At 42.3% G+C, this 9,017-nt stretch overlaps 1 protein-coding gene across 16 annotated transcripts in view; it reads right to left on the reverse strand.

Moving 5' to 3' along the window:
• The window catches only part of MED12L (mediator complex subunit 12L), a 361,057-nt gene that overhangs the window by 99,452 nt on the left and 252,588 nt on the right, over window positions 1-9,017 (reverse strand). The window lies entirely within an intron of this gene.

Here is a 9,017-nt window from a genome sequence, read left to right on the forward strand (position 1 = left end):
CTGCATCCCCAAAAAATGGCTAGCATTCTTTAAGACAACATGTTTTAAAGACAGAAACCATGTCATGTTTTCTTGATACCTCCCACAATATTCCCTGCAGACCATGAATTACAAATGTTTGAAATACGATATGTCACCATTGTGTCATTCTTGGTACATTTATAGATGGAACTGCTGACCCACGACTGATAGCATCCATACCGGGAAATTTTGCAAAGGATGGTAACCTGTAGGTACTTATTTACCTCCACGTTTCTTCCTGAATCCCTTTGTGCTTCAAAAAAACTAAAATGTGGTTATCTAGAATTGTGGGCACGGATTTGTATCTTCTAGAGAAAACACACAAAAGAGCAGTCATGCTCTGTAAAGGTGCCTCTGGCTCCAACATGATCACCATAGGTGAAACCCAGGCCTCTTCCCATGTTCTCCAAGGCCCTGAAGGCCCTGGAACTTGCCCACTTTTCTGGCCTTATCTCCTAACTATTCTTCCATACCTGGAACATTACACTCATTACACATCTGTAACTGTAAGAACATGTCTTGCTCCTTTTTGCCCCTGGGCCACTCACTGCACACGTAAATCTCCCTCTAACCCATCCATGAAACCCTAAGATGCCATCACTTGGTCCATGAAATCTCATCTGGCCAACCTCCCATCACCATCTCAAACGCAATCACCCCCTCCGTCACTCTGTTGTCACACCTCCATTAAGGTGCGTATCACGCTGCTTTGTAATTACTTGCCCACACCGTTATCTATTCTTTTAATAATCTATGTATATTTTTGAGAGCAGAGATTGTGTCTCATTGTGAATCAATAAATATTTGATAAAATAATCCAAGATGGCTTTATTTTTACATACTAGAAAAACAAAGAGGAAGCCCATTCTCACTGATGTTTTTATTTTCAAAAGTGATACAAATTCATTGAAAATTCAAGCTCTTTTTAGTTGTCTTCGTATATAGCACGTACCCAGGGGCCTGGAAATTGGGGGTGTTCCTGGGTTTGCTAGTAAATGAACATGAAGAAAGCAGTAGTACTAAACAGTACATGTATAGCTTTGGGGTTAATGTCTATCAACATCTCAGTTTTAAAACTACAGACAAAAGGCTTTAGCTATGTGCTTTGGTTTTGGTTAAGTAAAATCTGTAACAGTAGCATATTACAATGTCCAAAAGTCTTCTAGAAAATATTCTTAACATCTGATTTTCATTCTCTGAAATAAAAGAATTGAATCACGGTAACTGTTAGAGAGGCCACTAAATCCACACCGCCTTTACTTAGTACATTAAACAATCAATGTGGACCCTAACACTGTATATAAGTAACTGTGTCTTGATAATATACACAATTTTTTTAAAAAGATCTTTCAAGGGGCACCTGGATGGCTCAGTGGGTTAAGCGTCTGCCTCTGGCTCAGGTCATGATCCCAGGGTCCTGGGGTCGAGCTCCACATCCAGCTCCCTGCTCAGCAGGGAGCCTGCTTCTTCCTCTGCCTCTACCCCTCCCCCTGCCCGTGCTCACTCAATCTTTCTANATCTTTCAAGGGGCACCTGGATGGCTCAGTGGGTTAAGCGTCTGCCTCTGGCTCAGGTCATGATCCCAGGGTCCTGGGGTGAGCTCCACATCCAGCTCCCTGCTCAGCAGGGAGCCTGCTTCTTCCTCTGCCTCTACCCCTCCCCCTGCCCGTGCTCACTCGATCTTTCTATCTCTCTCTCTCAAAGTTTTTAAAAAGATCTTTAAAGAAAAATTTCCAAAATTATGCCCAACCTAAACACAAATATTTAATTCTATTATAGTAACATTATAGTCAAATGCTGAATACCTGCTGTACAGAGTGAAATAATCAATGAAGAACTTAGGGAATGGGCATATTAGAGCCGCTTTAGAATCACAGTCACAGAATGCAAAGCAACTATTTGAAAAGAACTTTCCAAACTAGCAATCACAAATACTAAATTCTGCAATGCTTATAGAATAAAATGCTATACCATAGTTGTTAATAACAGGAACAAGGGCGAAAAGGAAAAAAAAAAAGTTAGCTTTGATATAATCTGTGATATCAGAACACAAATAGGGGCTTTTGTAAAAAGCTAAATGTAATTATTTTTACTGGATGTAAGCAATATGAACATAGAACACGTGTTAAATCAGTAGTTAGCGAACTGCAACAGGGATCGAACAAGCCACAGGGAGTCTTAACACACAGATTGCTAGGCCCACTCCCAGAGTTTCTGATTCAGGAGGTCTGGGGTGAGGCCTGAGAGTAAGTTTCCAGAGGATACTGATGCTATTGTTCTGGACCACACGTTAAGAACTTGGGGCGCCTGGGTGGCACAGCGGTTAAGCATCTGCCTTCGGCTCAGGGCGTGATCCCGGCGTTATGGGATCGAGCCCCACATCAGGCTCCTCCTCTATGAGCCTGCTTCTTCCTCTCCCACTCCCCCTGCTTGTTCCCTCTCTCGCTGGCTGTCTCTATCTCTGTCAAATAAATAAATAAAAATCTTAAAAAAAAAAAAAAAAAGAACTAACACCAAGTGCTAACTGCTCCTTGAGATTCACAGCACAGCCTTCTTGGACATGAATGCACAGCAGAGGATTCTGCCAACAGATTAACAGACAAAACTGTTAAAAGAGAATAGGGCAGATGTAAGGTGACAGGCAATGGCAAGCGCCTGGCGACCTGGGAAGTTCATGCCCAACTTATGGAGGTTTCTACTGCTCCCAGCCAACTGTGGGCACCGGAGGGATTGGGGGCCCAGGGCTGCTGGCTAGTAGCAACAGCAGAAGAACTGACCGGGTGAGAACAGACGCAGCGCACACTACTTACTCTTTAGTCTTTAATAGGCAAGTGTACCAAGAGCTTTCAATAGCTTGCCCCAGTTAATAATCCCAGGAAGCAATGAAGTGCTATTGTGATCTCCTTTTTAGAGATAAAGAAGTTGAGAAACAGAGAAGTTAAGCAACTTGCATGGGGATCACACAGCATTGACACAGCAGAACCAGTGTAATTCAGACTCTGGCTTCTGAGCCCTTATTCGTAATCACCATATTCATAACCACCTCAGATATTCTAATGTTCTCAAGAGAAATCATAAATCCTGTCTCCTATATTTCCTGTTCTTTTCAAAACTCCTGTAGCCGCTTCCACACTCCTTGACCCCACAAAAACAATACGTTCACGTGTGGGCCATAACTAGCCCAGGTGCTGCCAGGTAATTAGCTCTGACCTAGAAGTGAATGAGAACCTCCCCGGACCTTATACACGCAGCGTGCAGTCATTACTGAACGCCTGCTATGTGCCAGGCACCATGCTGTGTGCTCTACAAGGACTACCACCTCTCTGTTTCTCACCTCAACCCTATGAGATGGATACCACAGGGTTTCCTGTTGAGGGCAACAGAAAAAGAAAACTGAGACATGAAGCAAAAAGATATCTTGCCCATGGTGCGCACATGACCTGCCAGCAAGCAGAGGCAGAGCTGGGGCTGAAACCCAGGCAGGTGGCCTTAGGTCCAATGCCTCTGTGGCTCTGCTACACCACTGAGACAAGTTCCTCAAGGGTTGACATCACACCCCAGCCGTGAGGATGGTAAGGAGGTGGTTTGTGAAGAGGAAGGGAGAGGTCTCAGTACACACCAGGTCTGCAACCTCAGGGGTTTGAGTGGTTCAGCCCCATGAACACCTCCGGCACTCGAGAGGTCTCGAGAGACACAAAATCCCAAAGGGTGGGCTCACTGATTCACTGAGTTAGTCATGCCTTCAGTGCAGGCCCCCTTGCCTCTCTGGAAGCACACAATAGTCAGACACACATCCCATAACGAATCCAATTGTGGAAGCAGTATGAGAGACATAATTCACTCACTGTGAATTCCTCAACTGAGAGGAAAAGGCAGCTATCTCCAAATGGAGAAAAGGAGGAAGGGCTTGCAGCAGATGACAACGTGAGCTGGACCCTGAGGGAGGACACAGAGCGTGTGAAAGGGAACGCTGCCAGGCCATGGGCCGTTTGGAGGAAAGCTCAGCTGGGGTGGGGAAGTGCTATGGCCGGAGCACAAGGCGCTATGGGGGCCACAGTCTGCAGGGCGTGGACGTAGAAGGTGAGCCCGCGAAGGGAGCACGGGAGCCTACAGCAGGACACTCTGGTGTTGTGTTGGATTGTACAGACTTCTCTTATTGCCATGGAAGGTTTCCGAAGTGAGGAACTACATGCTCTTCGCTTGTGCTTTAGGAAAACCAATTTCCCAGTAATAGGATGATTATGATTATGGATTGAAGGAAGAGCCACTGAGGACTGGAGATCAATTCAAGAAGGGTTCCATCTATGCAGGCAAGAGCCAAGAGAAAAAACTGACATAGACCTTACAGACATTTTCAGAGACAGACGTTTTGAGTCCAAAACCACTGGAGAGTAGGAGATTATATGTAAAATGTATGTAATTAATATGCAAAATGTACTCTCAATGAGGTCCATAATCCCCACCCTACCCCTTTACAATTGGGATTCACTGCTCTGAAGATTGTTAGATTGAGTGATGTTCTGGATCATAAAGGAAGGCCAAGAAGCAGATTCTGGATATGATTAAAGTCTCAGAGATCTGGGTCACTAAATCTAGTCAGTGGAGACAAAATATAGATCCAGGGCTCTGAAGACGGGGTTAAATTAGATGGCTAAGGGATAATTTTTCTGAGACACTGAGAGAAGGAATGAGCTGAGCACCCGAGTCCGTACCGCACAAATGTCCTGGACAGAACAGACAGAAGAGATGCCTAGAATGTGGAGTTTAGGGGATGGAAGGTGGGGGTTGAATTAAAAGGAGCAACAGGAGATCTGGTATCCTGGAAACTAAGGAGGAAGTAATAGCCAAAATCAAACAAAGGTCAAATGTGATGAATCTACAAGTATGAGTTCAGTGGTAATGCTGAGGAGAAGGTGGGGTAGAACCCCATTTGTAATGGGAAGTGAGGGACTATGAGCAACTCTAATCTTGCCACAAACGACAAATCACAAGAGTTTCAAGAAGAAAAAAACAACCGCTGTTATATTACCTTAGCTTTTTCCTAGGGTTTCTAAGAACAGATAGAGTGGCCCCTTTCTATGCAGTGCAGAATGAATATGCCCCACGTGAAACAGCAAACAGAGCATTAGTGCAAACACAAGGTAGGTATAACCGCACAACCAAGAAAATCCAGCTGCAGCCAGAAAATAGGTATGCCAACATTTCAGGCACTAGTATTACCTGGGTTTCGGATACCTAGCCCAACCTCCCCACACCCCAGCTATTCCAGTATAAAGTATTTGTAGGGAAAAGGGAGTTGTGGGGTGGAGGGAGATACCGCGTGGTAGGGATGGGAGTTGAGAACACAGGGAAAAGTTATAAAAGAGGAAAGAACAGAGAAGAGAAAGGAAATTGAATTTAAGACTTACAGTAAGGAGGTAAACTAATTTTTTAAAAGAATTATTGCAAGATCATGACCTGAGCTGAAACCAAGAGCCTGACGCTCAACCAACTGAGCCACTTTTGAAAAAAAAATTCCGTATCTAACTCAGCATGTAAATTTTTGCCACTTCTGTAATAAAACTCAAATTGACAAATGTGATATCTCAAGACACGATAATTAAAATGCCTACCTTTATCTTAAAAATCAACTTAAACACCAGATGCTTGTATGTGACTGTACTTAGTGGTATTGATCTTGAATAATTTTACCCAATGCTGAATATCTGAATACTTACATAGCTTTTTAACAATATTGGGTTTGTGCATTAAATTTATATCATATAGCCAGACCATAACATCAACACTTTCTTCCTCCTTTTCTCTACTTAACTCTGTAACTGAAATTTCCTACAATCAAAAATGCCTGAACTACAAGTAAATGAAGCATTAACTTCTATGAGGTGAACCTTCTGAGACCAACTCTCTTCTCCCCCTACATACCCTGCTCTTAGCTTCTACACTTTCCCACCGTGTCGGACTAGAATAAGCTCCTCTAATTTCCTCCTTTTCAGAAGGGAAAGCTGTCAAGGAAGAATATAAAAAGCATTTGAAGTAATCATCAGTTCATCACTGTAGAAAAACGGGCGGTTTTCAAGGGCAACTAAAATATTATGGACTTACTCTGACTTCTAAGTTGAGGAATGTTTTCAATTTTTCATCATTCCAAATTCACATTCAGACACCCCCACTCATTCACTTAGTCACTCTGCCTTCAGGAGGAAGAAGAGGGGAGCAAGGGGGGGAGTGAGGGAGGGAGGGAGGGAGGGGAGGGAGGGAGGAAGGAAGGAAGGAAGGAAGGAAGGAAGGAAGGAAGGAAGGAAGGAAGGAAGGAGAGCTAGAGAATCTGCTGTTCACTAAGCACCAACCCCTTCTAAACACTGTAGGAACTGTCCTGTATATTATCTCATTTAATCTTTACGATATTACAAGGTAGTCATCCCCAAGTTTATTTTCCAGAAGAAGAAACAGATTCAGCTATATTAATGATTTGTCCAAGTTAAAAAAAAAGGGGGGGCTATGAATCGGAGGGGCTGAAATCTATGTTGATGTCTGTCTAACCCCACAGTTATGAGGCTCTTGTCATGGCCTGGCACTGCCTCAAGCAAAATTTCCAAAGTGAGGACACAGACAAAGCAGCAGAGCAAAAGACAGTGTCAATAGGAGGTCAGGAGTCATATGCAGGCATATCTCCAGATTCAATCTCCAAACCATCCCTTCCCTCTAATCAACCATTACACATGAAGTTCTCATACCAGAAAAAGGTAAGTGCTTTATTTAAAGCAGACCTAATAGATACAAATCATTTCAAATGACAGATTAAACACAGTAATTCAAGCATAGGGACCTAAAGATACCAATCTCAGCAAGGGAACATTAAAGGGTTTGTAGTAATTATACTCAGCACAAATTCACAGCTACTGGATGTGAGCCACAATTAGGGTGACTTTTGTGTACAGAGATACAGTAAGATATAATGAAGATTTTACTACAATCCTTGCTGCATGTTCTGACTCTGTGCAAAAGACATGGGCACTGAAGACAGATCCACTTGAGCTATTAGTCTCTGCTTGTCTTTGTTTTGTAGTGAGTTAGTGTATTACAAAAGACCAGCACGGGGGCGCCTGGGTGGGTGGCTCAGTCAATTAAGTGTCTGCCTTCAGCTGAGGTCATGATCCCAGGATCCTGGGATTGAGCCCTACATGGGGCTCCCTGCTCAGTGGGGAGTCTGCTTCTCCTTCTGCCTCTCCCCCTGGCTTGTGCTCTCGCTCTCACTCTCACTCTGTCAAATAAATAAATAAAATATATATAAAAAAAATAACAACCCACTAGCTGGCCCTTTGTACGCAAGGGGATATCATATGCAAGGGAAAAAGGACTAGAAGACCAAGACAAGCCTTGGTAATGCATTTGCCAACGTCTCACGCTAAAAAGGTGGGAGGTGGGAATAGGGTAAAGGGTTCTTTCTAGGTTTTAGGAAGACTTATCAATAATGACACCCAATTTTTATTCCAAGATCTTAGAAACACATTCTGAGTGCTTCTGTCTCTTTAAGACCATATTTTGAAAAATCAATAAGGTTATGGGACTTCTCATCTAAAATTTTATAATTAAATCAGAATCTTCCTTTCATAGAACAATGAAACCAAGAAAAGCTGAGTAAGTTATCCAGTGTCTGGATCTACTGACTTTGTGATGTATAATCATGAACCAGGTCTTTTTCCAAACAAGATTACAGATATTCCTATTTGACTTCGAAATCCCAAACTCTAATATAGATTACAGGCTAATACGTCCAAAGTGCCTCAAAAACATGTTGAGGCACCCCCTACTGCATATCCTACAGAATGGACCCTAGCAAATACTGGGCAAACCAATTTTCAAAAGCCAAGGGGACTTTTTTTTAAAAAGTAAGAAAGGAAGAGAGATTATTCTAAAGATTAAGAGGCAAAAAAGACAGTAAAACCAAATGCAATGTGTGACCAGTGACTGAATGCCACATTAAAAAATTAAAAGGGTATTATTGGGAAATTGCAAAATTTTAATACAGACAGAATATTTTAATATTACTGCTTCAACATTAATCTTGACTGATAACAGTAATCAAGTAAGAGAATATACTTGCTTTTAGGAAACACATGCTGAAGGAGTTAAGGGCAAGGCATTTGTCACAAGGACTACAACTTCAAACAGGTCCCCCCAAAATACTGGGGGGGGGCCGGGTAGAGTATGTGAAAAACGTTAACTGTGTAAATTGGGATGAAATTTAGTTCCACTATTATTTCAATTTGTCCGGGTTTAACATCTTTAAAAATAATATTAGAAGAAAAAAAATCACCTTTAATAAAAAATGAAAAAAAAATTTTTTTAAATATTGTGGTGGTCCAGAATCATAAACACATATCCCAGGATGTTGTCTTGTATTCAAAATAAACTTGGGGTTTGTAATGGCTAAAGCAATGTTATTAAAAGAGCTTCCCTGCATTTAATAGGATCTTCCAATGAAGCAGCAAGATAATTATTGTTATAAAGTCTCCTGTGGCTTTTATGAAATGTGAGACTTGCTATAAAAATCAGCAGAAAAAAAAATATGCAGGTTAACCTTTCAGTGGTTTGAACAATAATAATGTCATGGGCGGTTTTCAGCTGCTCTTTTCATCAAAGCATTACGCTTTTTCTCGTGACGAAACGCGTACTACTTTCCTTTTTGAATGTGAAGTACGACCGGCTTGAACAAGTCCTAACGAGATTGGCACGAAATGCTTCAAGACAAATGCATAAAGGCTGCCTCATGCTAACTTTTTCATTCCTAGACTTAATTTGCATCACCAGCCAAAGCTTTTAAATACGACAATCTGACTATTACGTTCCTAAGGAAGGGAAAACACTATTCCAACCCCAGCCCACCTCCAGGAGGAGGGAGAGCCCCTGATGCACTGCATGGGCAAGGGGACAGTAGCTCCTTTCCTTCTCTGGGAGAAACCAATACGTACACAGTCAATCAACGTGCTTCACTC

This window comes from Ailuropoda melanoleuca, chromosome 1 (assembly GCF_002007445.2).
Source record: "Ailuropoda melanoleuca isolate Jingjing chromosome 1, ASM200744v2, whole genome shotgun sequence".
Lineage (NCBI taxonomy): Eukaryota > Metazoa > Chordata > Mammalia > Carnivora > Ursidae > Ailuropoda > Ailuropoda melanoleuca.